This window comes from Schistocerca piceifrons, chromosome 1, assembly GCF_021461385.2.
Source record: "Schistocerca piceifrons isolate TAMUIC-IGC-003096 chromosome 1, iqSchPice1.1, whole genome shotgun sequence".
NCBI lineage: Eukaryota > Metazoa > Arthropoda > Insecta > Orthoptera > Acrididae > Schistocerca > Schistocerca piceifrons.
The window spans coordinates 103,964,069-103,975,597 of record NC_060138.1 but is presented as its reverse complement, the minus strand read 5'-3'; the positions used below and the strand labels follow the sequence as shown (position 1 = coordinate 103,975,597).

Genomic DNA, 11,529 nt, shown 5'->3' with positions numbered 1-11,529 from the left:
AAACCCACAAAGTCCTCCAAGCATGGTTGTCCAACAACTTTTGTACATAGCAACCTTGAAAGCTGTTCGCACGTTATGTTACGTACAGACTGCGTCAAGCCATCACTACAGCCACCGTATACTGGACCCTATCGCGTCCTGCACTGAGACACACACAAAATAGTCATCATAATAAATGGCAAAGAGGCCACCGTGTCTCTTAGCAGAGTGAAGGCGGCTTACATTTGCAAGGAGGCATCACCCACCTTATGGTAAGAGCTCAACGCCTGACAGGTGTAACACCTCAACTTCCAGCACCGCCGCCACAACAGGTCGATGCAGAACTTATACGCACCACCCACTCCAGATGAAATGTCCACTTCCCGGTCAGGTTCAGAAAAGACCCACCACTCTCCGCTTTCACAAAGCAAGCTCCTGTAGCGACCGCTACTCATGTCGACTGCTGTGTCCGTACACGTTAGTTCCGTTCACTCCATCCATAGATACAGTTGAGTTGCGAATTCAGTGACTGCATGCAACAAATGAATGGCATAAACCGCCAAGTTTGAATCTGCTGCATGGATCGCTGAATAATGTTGTGCCTACTCCTTGGAGTTATAACTTTTATGTTTATGTTTATTCTGTTCCTTTGTTACTGTTTTGTCGTTTACAACTTACATACAGCAACTGTGCATCTTTTTCTGTAATACCAAGTAATAAAACGTTCAAGTATATTCTTCAAGTATATTCTCAGTGCGTGTCTTCATATTTATTAAGTACAGGTAGCTCTACACGACGAAAATATACCCGCCAATACACACTAATAGCCTGCATTAATTTGCACAACACTCTTGCATTACACAAGGAAAGTTTACAAAGCTATATGTCTTTGCCATACAGCTGAAAATTTTAATACATGTAGACAAGCTGAAATCTGATTTTTAGATCATGTAAGTTGAGCACTCTGCAGAAAATATTTAGACATAGTGGAAACTCATTTCTACCATATTTGCTCTAATACACTTGATCTCTGTTCTATATTTTCTGTACTAGACTTTGTTCTCCGTTTGCTTTTTCCAGGAAACTTTTTTCCACTTGAAAAAGGAAGTATTGCACTCCACAACAACTTTACATTTTCATTTGTCCTGTGGTTTTGCCCACAGGTACTTCTTCACCTTACGCCAACAGCCAGAGGTGAGCTGCACCTGCAGTTTTCTTTTGCGGGTTCTCAGGTTATGAGACAGCGCCAAAGCGAGCCAACATTCAATAGAAGTCGTCCATAGCCAACGTAAACGTGCATGGTGCATAGAACTATGGACTGTGCATTTGTGTCATCGAACGTGACTAATTATTTTTGTCTTTGCAAAACAAAAGGAAAACAAGAAGATGGTGGGCTGTAACACTTCATGCGCTTTGAAATAAGTAATTTTTAAACATAATAAGGTTAGTTGCTCTGTGCGGGGGAAGGGAGGGACGTTGCACGTGTAATTTATTCATGCCTGTGGATGCTCAGCTAAGAGATATACAAGTTTGCTTCAAAGAGTTGGCACCAATGATATGTGTGTGAAAGTCTTTGGAATTGTTTGTTTATTTCGGGATTGTCAGCGTGGTAAGAGGTGAATGTTTTGGTTTGGAAAAGGTGTGTTGACATGTTATAAGGCTCTTTATTTATCGGTAAATCGTGCGTTATATGGACACTACTGCACTTTCGGGGCCATAGCCATTATCGTGCGATGCTTTATTATTCAACAGTACCTGCTGTGCATGCCACAGCAGACTTGAACATATTATGTGTAGCATCTAACTATATAAGAATATCATCGCCTATGATAACTGCCCTCCCAGAAATTACTAAATCATTTTCAAGGCGCTATCACATGCATTATGGTACCATTAAAAATTTTAGAACGCATACGCTCCAGCGTGGATCAGTGAATGCAAAGCTCCGAGTCCAGTCATAATCTAATTTTTTGTCGTTTTTCTTAATCTAAGGACTACCGTTACCGTATTTTAATGGAATTTACGGAAATGACAATCAATGTAATGTATCATGAGTCATTATTTATTTATGACAAAGACTAGGCCTAAATGGAATGGTTTTTGGTTTGAAAATGTCGAAAATGGCTTGTTTGTTGATCAGCTGATAAACATTTTGGGCGAACTTATTTGTACAGCCTTCTGCCATAATGTGGAAAGATAATTTCAGGCACCTGTGTCTTATATAGTTTGATTTGGCTGCATTTAAAATGTCAAATTACTTCTACTCTTGACATGTTTAATAATTGTACTTTATTTAAAGCTAGAAACATTAGCTGTTCGTAACAGTAATTCAAAGTTACTAATTTGATGTAATTAATTTGTAGAGTTCTGTTACATGCTTAGTGATATGATTTTTAATCTCCTTGAAGTATAATATGTGTAGGCTAACCATTCCATGCTGTGATCTGAAACTTTAGGTGTACTTACGAAATCTGAGAATTTTCGTTATTGTTTTTACTCTTGTTCATTTAATTGTCCAGATTATTTAGCAGGCTGTGTCTTTAAGTATTTTTTATCTTCTTTGGTACTTGTGGAAATTTGCTGAGACTGTGGACTGCATGACTTTCTAGTAAGGTATACTGATCAGAGCACAAAGGAGGGAAGAAAATTGTTACCTCCACCATACTTCACTGGTGCTACAACACACTCAGGTAAATACCATTTCCTAGTTATCTTCAGGTTAACATTTGCACATCTGACTGAGACATCACTCCATAAAAATGTCTTCGGTCAAAGACGTAGACCAACAATTGCATTTTTTGGACAACTCTGTAATTATACTTGACTTTGTATTTTCATTCATGTGATAATACAATGTAGGCTTTCACAACCGGTATTGTCTTCACTTAAAACTTCCAGCCTGACAGGCAGTGGTCAATGTATAAAACTCTCCCCTGATGTCTCTGGCAGTCGGAGACGAAACGTCAGGGGAGGGTTTTATACATTGGCCACGGCCTATTAGCCCGGAAGTTTTAAGTTTCGTTCATGTGATTAATGGCTTGTGGGCAGCATCATGATTGTGAGGACTTTGCCGTACAATCTCCACTGGGTCATTCTACTGCTGGACTCTAGCTGAACTGAGATTGACACACACTGCTGTAGTTGAAGGACAATAGTTGGGTTGGGATTACAGAAGTGCCCGATTCCACCCATCTGCTTTGACCCATGACGTCATCAATATGGCGGAAATGTCTATTCTAAGTGTCTTCAATATGGCACCTATGACGTCACTACATACGCACGGCAACAAACACGAAAATACGTATAAATAAGACAATAACATCTCCCTCCAAAAATATAAACTAATGGGACAACTGCGGGAAATTGTGGTTTTAGGGTGAGAACAAGTTTGAAAAGAAAAAACATGATCCCAACATACAAAATGATGAACGAAAAGAAAAGAAAAATTACAACATTCCTCTCCAATATCAAGGATTCCGACACTTCCCTTGACCTACATAGGTCACCCACAGGTGACGATACCAAAACACCAATACCTACAAATAAAATTACGAGAATTGGAATCTGACATTTCCCTTGACCTATATAGGTGTACCACAGATGATGATACCAAAACAGCAACACCTACAACTATGAAAATGGGAATCGATCATTTCCGGTGACCTACATAGGCTAGCCACAGCTATTGATACCAAAAAACCAACACCTACAAGTACGAAAAATGAAACCAAAATCCCAACCTCAAAAATCCACAAATCAAACATCCCTACATAACTTAAAACACATTCAATACACCATAAATGCTCAAAACACCACAACTCAAGAAGAAGAGACAAAAAAAAAAAAAAAAAAAAAAAAAAAGAAACAACATTAATTACCACCAACAAATTCTGGCACTGGAAACTAGGTTGGCCACACATGCGCACAAATTAAACGTCTTACCACAGTACAAACAAGCCAATAACACCTAATGAAAATGCCAAACACGTAAACTAAAAAATTGATAACTCTTTGAAAAAATTTCCAAACCTTACATTTGGAGTTACAAACACTGCCAACGGCTTCACACATCCAACACCAAGGCTCAAATGAACGCAATACAACACATTGTACTCAGCACGCCCACCACCACCAGAGGGCACCATGAAACACAAGAAGACGATTTCTACAACAACCAACTCATAAACACTGTGCTGTAATGACGTCACACACCACAACACCCTTACGTCATGAGTCAAAGCAGACTGATGGAATCGGATGCTTCCATTGACCCATTGGGTCATCCAAAGCTTGGTTGCTCCTTCCAATTAATTTCTTTTCAGAATACAGCTTTTAACAGTGGAGCATGTTTAATTCCTGTGAAGAATCCCTCTGATTGAATGATCGAGCAAGGTGGCACAGTGGTGAGCGTACTGGACTCATATTTGGGACAATGACAGTTCAGATCAGTCTCCAGATTTGGGTTTTCTCTGATTTCCCTAAATTGCTTCAGGCATGTACCAGGATGATTCCTTTGAAAGGTCACAGCCATTTTCCTTCTCCATCCTTAAAGCATTCAGAGCTTGTCCTCCTCCTCTAATAATCTCGATGTAGATGGTACATCTGATGAAATGATCAAAACTTGTGGGCTCCATATAATTTTCAGTCTTCATACTCACTCAGATCTGTCAGCTTACTCCAACAGAAAATATGTCTGTTGTGTTAAATCGTTGTGGTACTACTTTTCTAATTTTGGGTGCAAAGCTTGGCACAATCAATGAATCTGTTCTGCCAAAAGAAGTCATCTGCTTTTGAAACTGAATGAACAGAGAATTTTGCTACTCCTGCTTATGATTTTAAACAGACATTTCAAGCTTTTTTTCGTGTGTATCCACTACAACTTTGGGATCTATTTACTCTATTATATCTAAGTATTAGAACACTGTCAGTTACACTACTGGCCATTAAAATTGCTACACCTCAAAGATGACGTGCTACAGACACGAAATTTAACCGACAGGAAGAAGATGCTGTGATATGCAAATGATTAGCTTTTCAGAGCATTCACACAAGATTGGTGCTGGTGCTGACACCTACAACGTGCTAACATGAGGAAAGTTTCCAACTGATTTCTCATACACAAACAGCAGTTGACCGGTGTTACCTGGTGAAATGTTGTTGTGATGCCTCGTGTAAGGAGGAGAAATTCGTACCATCATGTTTCCGACTTTGATAAAGGTCAGATTGTACACTATCGCGATTGTGGTTTATCGTATTGCGACATTGCTGCTCGCGTTGGTCGAGATCCAATGACTGTTAGCAGAATATGGAATCGGTGGGTTCAGGAGGGTAATACGGAACGCCGTACTGGATCCCAACGGCCTCGTAACACTAGCAGTCGAGATGACAGGCATCTTATCCGCATGGCTGTAACGGATCGTGCAGCCATGTCTCGATCCCTGAGACAACAGATGGGGACGTTTGCAAGACAACAACCATCTGCACGAACAGTTCGACGACGTTTGCAGCAGCATGGACAATCAGCTCGGAGACTATGGCTGTGGTTACCCTTTACGCTGCATCACAGACAGGACCATCTGCGATGGTGTGGTGTCACCGCCAGACACCACACTTGCTAGGTGGTAGCCTTTAAATCGGCCGCGGTCCGTTAGTATACGTCGGACCCACGTGTCGCCACTATCAGTGATTGCAGACCGAGCGCCGCCACACGGCAGGTCTAGAGAGACTTCCTAGCACTCGCCCCAGTTGTACAGCCGACTTTGCTAGCGATGGTTCACTGACAAAATACGCTCTCATTTGCCGAGACGATAGTTAGCATAGCCTTCAGCTACGTCATTTGCTACGACCTAGCAAGGCGCCATTATCAGTTGCTATTGATATTGTAAATAATGTACAGACAAGAGCTACGTTCAACATTAATGGATTAAAGTTAAGTATTCCACCATCTGCGTCCGTTTTTCTAAGTTCTAATTTCCTTGTCCTGTTCCAGACTTCACACCAGCCTGCGTGAGCTAAAACGCGTGCCTTTCGGCTTCCCCTAAATTTAGTGGGTTGGTCTCCTGCCAATACACAACAGACAGTGTACTCAATGATGAACCTGGGTGCACGAATGGCAAAACGTTATTTTTTTGGATGAATCCAGGTTCTGTTTACAGCATCATGATGGTCGCATCCGTGTTTGGCGACATCGCGGTGAATGCACATTGGAAGCGTGTATTCGTCATCACCATACTGGTGTACCACCCGGCGTGATGGTATGGAGTGCCATTGGTTACACATCCCCGGTCACCTCTTGTTCGCATTGACGGCACTTTGAACAGTGGACGTTACATTTCAGATGTGTTACGACCCGTGGCTCTACCCCTCATTTGATCCCTGCGAAACCCTACATTTCAGCAGGATAATGCACAACCGCATGTTGCAGGTCCTGTACGGCCTTTCTGGATACAGAAAATGTTCGACTGCTGTGCTGGGCAGCACATCCAGATCTCTCACCAATTGAAAACATCTGGTCAATGGTGGCCGAGCAACTGGCTCGTCACAATACGCCAGTCACTACTCTTGATGAACTGTGGTAGTGTGTTGAATCTGCATGGGCAGCTGTACCTGTAACACCATCCAAGCTCCGACTCAATGCCCAGGCGTATCAAGGCCGTTATTATGGCCAGACGTGGTTGTTCTGGGTACTGATTTCTCAGGATCTATGCACCCAAATTGCGTGAACATGTAATCACATATCAATTCTAGTATAATATATTTGTCCAATGAATACCCGTTTATCATCTGCATTTCTTCTTGGTGTAGCAATTTTAATGACCAGTAGTGTACGCAGCTGACAGTGTGTTGCAGATTCACTTTTCTAACCAATATGTTTATTGATGTTGAACCTGTGAGATCTAGAAGGCACTTTTTTCGTAACCTATGTAAGAACTTTCACATCTACCTGTTCAGACCACTTTGTAAATGTACCTGCAGACAAAGGGGACCAGAACCTCCTGGTTATCCATATCTTTACACATTAAGTGAAGGATGTATGGCATCCCTAAACCGCCCATCATTCTTAGCAGGCCAGCCCTGTTCCTTCTTGCTACAGACGTTTGCTAATGCAGTGAGTTTCTTTCTTCATCCCGTACTTCTCCCCAAAGCTCTCAATTCTGCCATGTGAACATACACCCATGTGCTACTGTCACTGGCTACCAGGGTCGAGACAATAGCCCTGTATCTACCTCACCTGTCTGTACACCAAGGTCAACTGCCACATAGCCCCCTCCCTTCTCCCAACACACACTTTGGCTCCTTACCAATGTCAGGCAGAGTTTTGCCCACATTCACATGGACATCATTGGCCTTCTACCTTCCTCCAACTAACTTCTCACCGTGATGGACAGATTCACCAACTGCCCTGAGGCAACACCAATACCCAATGTCACCACTGCCCCAGTAGCTGCCTCCTTCATCCTCACATTGATTGCCTGTTTCAGCTGCCCTTACCATATCACAAGAGGCCGAGGGCACAAATATCTATCTTTCGTGTGCTAGTGGATCCTTGCAGGTCTGACCAGCACTTGACATTGAGCTGCCAACAGCATGATGGAATTGCTGCACCGTACATGGAGACAGCCCTTGCCTGCCACAGCAGTAGGTGGGCTGCTGCACTGCCTCTGCTGCTTCTTGGCTTCCGTGTCACTCACAAGGCCTATCTGGAGATATCATCCATTGACCTTGTCTACGTCCAGCTACTCGCCATGCCAATTGACTTCCCAGATCCTGCCATCTGATCACAGGTGACAACGCGCATTATTTCGTCACTGGTTTGCAGGACTGCATGGCTTGCCTGTGACCCCTCCTATCCCAGAGCTATGGTGAACACAGGACATTTTTTCACAATGACCTCACCTCACCCATCCTCATCATACTGTATATTGATGCTTACTGGCCCGTGCTTTTCCCACAGTACTGTGGTTTCCGCCAGGTCCTGTAGCGGGTCTCCAAGATGCTCACACTACATCTTCGAGGCACTTCTACCAGCTCCTCGATCAGTAGACTGAAGCTCAGCAATATGCTGTCTGACCTCACAACACTCATCCCTCCTCCCCCCCCCCCCCCCCCCCCCCCACCATTATTATCAATACACTGCAGATGCCCGTTGCTGCCAACTCTCGAACCACTGCTGACACTGCCCAACGCGCCCCTCTGCCAATCCCCCTGAGATGCCAGCCTACCACACCACTGCGGAGGGCACAGCTGGAAACCCACCAAGCCATGATGGAGCTGCCCCTGATCCAGCAGCTGTGAACAATGCTGGCCGGGCCAGCTTGGCACACCTCATCCCATGTGCCACCAGCTGACACATGTCTACACCTATACTCTACAAACCACTATGGAGTGTATGGTGTGGTGCAGCCCAGTGTAGCAATGATTGGGGTTTCTTTCCATTCCATTCACATATGGAGCATGGGAAAAAATTGTTTGATAGCCTCTGTGCATGCAGTAACTATTGTAATCTTATCCTCGTGATCCCTATGTGAACGATATGTATGGGGTTGTAGTATACAGGGTGCGTCAAAAAAATGTATACACACTTTGAAGTGTCATAGAAAATTTATTTCCTGTTCTACAATGTTAAATTTCTGGAAATGGAAAGCTTAAAGTCCAATTGGAAAAATAAATGTACTTTGCAAATGTGATTAATGTTCAAACTGGTGGCCTTCAGCATCAATAAATTTCTGAGTACTAGTCACCACTGATTCCGTACATCGTACCAAAGTGTCCAATTCGATTTCGGCGCGCACCGCCTAAATCTCATTCCAAAGTATGTCCAGGTTACATGGTTTACGTTTGTACACCTCATCTTTTACTGTGCCACATAAGAAGGTCTGGAGAACGTGCAGGAAACTCGATTGGTCCCCTGCGTCCTATCCACTGGCCTGGCACATTGTGATCCAGGTATGCTCGTATGTCCTTATGATATGTGGCGGGGCGCCATCTTGTTGGAAATAAAACTCATCATTACCGTATAATGCACAAATGGCAGGGAATATGGAGTCAGCAAGCATTGTTGGGTACGTTTCTCCAGTAACAGTACCTTCAATGTGGAAAGGCCCAGTGAGTCTCCTTGCAGACAAACCACACCACACATTTACACCAGGAAAATTCACTTTTCAACTGTAATTTTGAGGATTATCTTCAGCCCAGTACGCACAATTGTGCCTATTGACAGTTCCATTGAGTTTGAATTGGGCTTCATCCGACCAAATTATGCTACCCATAAATCCTGGTTCACATTTCACCATCTCTGGAACCCATTCACAGAATTCTAACCTTCGATCTGGATTGTCTTCATTTAGCTTTTGCACCAGCCTTGGAATGTACACACGAAACTTGCCTTTATTCAGAATGCGTAGCACACTACTAGCACTTACGTTACTCTCACGTGCCGCTTGCCTTGAAGATTTTTGAGGCAAACACTGTAACAGTTCCAAGACCGCAGTTGTGGAATCATCACTTGTAGCTGTACAAGGTCGCCCTGATCGACCTTTATGCACATCACACACTGTTCCATGCATTTCGAATTTGTCTCGTAGACGCGTAATTGTTAACCTTGAAGGTGGTTCTGTACCATACTCACTTCTCCACTGTCTTCGAACTGCAGCTACATTCTCAAACTTCCAGTACCACTTAATCATGTGCTTCCACGCTTCAAAGCTCAAACACACATCTGCCATGTTGCAGTTACTTCCTTGCCACTGCTGCCACCTGTTGAAGAAACATAACATTACTTTCTCACAGATATTTAACCTTGTAGAACAGGAAGTAAATTGTCTATGACAGTTCAAAGTGTGTATACATTTTTTTGATACACCCTGTATTTCCTAGAGTCATTTAAAGCCAGTTCTTGAAACTTTATTAGTAGACTTTCTTGGGATGGTTTATATCTAGCTTCAAGAATCTGTCAGTCAGTTTCTCCACATTCCTGTAACACTCTCCCACCGATCAAACAAACTTGTGACCATTCATCTGTGCTGCCCTTCTGTATATATGTTCAATATCCCCTGTTATTCCTATCTGGTATGGGTCTCACACACTTGAGCAATGTTCTAGAATCAGTCACATGAGTGATTTGTAAGTAATATACTTTGTAGACTGATTGCACTTCCTCAGTATTCTATCTGCCCCTGACCCAACACCTGTCAACAACGCTGGCCAGGCCAGCTCGTCACTCCTCATCCCATGTGCCACCAGCTGACACATGTCCACACCTATACTCCGCAAACCACTATGGAGTGTATGGCAGGGTACATCCCAGTGAACAAACAGCTTGTTTGGTCAGTGGGAGAAAGTTACAGGAATGTGGAGAAACTGACCTGACAGACTCTTGAAGAGACATAAACTATCGCAAGAAAATCTACTAACAGCCTTTACATATGACCAGAATGTCTTTGGGTTTTGTGGAAGATCATTTATCAGTATTCTGCAGTGCTAATCACAATGCTTTATCCATGACTGAGCCTATGTGATCATTCAATTTCATATTCTCACAAAGTGTTATGCCTAGATATATATTTTGAACATGTAAAGCAAAGTTTCAGTCTTTGCACCATTTTGAGATGTTATCAAGATCTGACAGAATATTTATGCAGCTTCCTTCAGACAATACTTCATTATAGATAAGTGCATCATCTGCAAAAAGTCTCAGGCCACTATTAATACTGTCTGCGAGGTCACTAACATATGACATGAACAGCAAAGGTCCGATCACACTTCCCTGGAGCACACCCAAAGTTATTTCTACATCTGACAATGACACTCAATCCAAGATAACATGCTGTGTCCTCCCCACCAAAAAGTCCTCAATCCAGTCACATATTTCACTTGGTACCACATATGATCACATTTTTCATAATAAATGTAGGTGTGGTACTGGGCAAATGCTTTTCAGAAATCAAGAAACACTGCATCTGCCTACCTGCCTGGATCCAAAGCTTTCGGTATACCGTGTGTCAAAAGTGTGAGTTGTGTTTCACATGATTAGTGTTTTTGGAAACCATGCTGTTTGGCAGGGAGATGGTCATTCTGTTCAAGGTACCACATTATGTTTGAGCCCAGAATAAGTTTTAATATTGTACGACAAATCGATGTCAGGGATACTGGACAGTAGTTTTGTGGATAACTTCTGTGACCCTTCTTGTAGTTGGGTGTGACCCATGCTTTTTTCCGAGAACTGGGCGTGGTTTTCTGCTCAAGGGATCTAAACTAGATTATAGTTAAAAGAGCAGCTAAGACAGGTGCAAATTCAATACAGAATCTGATAGGGATTCCATTGGGCTTTGGTACTTTGTTCAATTTTAATGATTTCAGCTGTTTCTCAACACTGCTGACACTAATACTTATTTCACTCATCTTTTCAGTGGCAAGAGGATTAAATTGGGGCAGTTCTCCTGGGTCATCCTTTGTAAAGGAACATTTGAAAACAGAGTTTAGCAGCTCAGCTTTTGCTTTGCTAACCTCAATTTCAGTTCCTGTCTCATTTGCTAGGGACTGGACACTAAA

At 42.8% G+C, this 11,529-nt stretch overlaps 1 protein-coding gene across 3 annotated transcripts in view; it reads left to right on the top strand.

Annotated features, from left to right (window-relative positions):
* The first annotated feature begins 1,478 nt into the window (after positions 1 to 1,478).
* Positions 1,479 to 11,529, top strand: part of LOC124796444 (tRNA (uracil-5-)-methyltransferase homolog A-like) — an 89,886-nt gene continuing 79,835 nt past the window's right edge. Inside the window, exons 1-2 of one of the 3 annotated variants that reach the window (XM_047260658.1) lie at positions 1,511 to 1,618; positions 2,499 to 2,669. The gene's annotated coding sequence lies outside the window, so the exon portion shown is untranslated. Of the gene's footprint in view, positions 1,619 to 2,498; positions 2,670 to 11,529 lie in introns of all 3 variants that reach the window. The other 2 variants (XM_047260668.1, XM_047260647.1) reach the window with 2 other exon arrangements.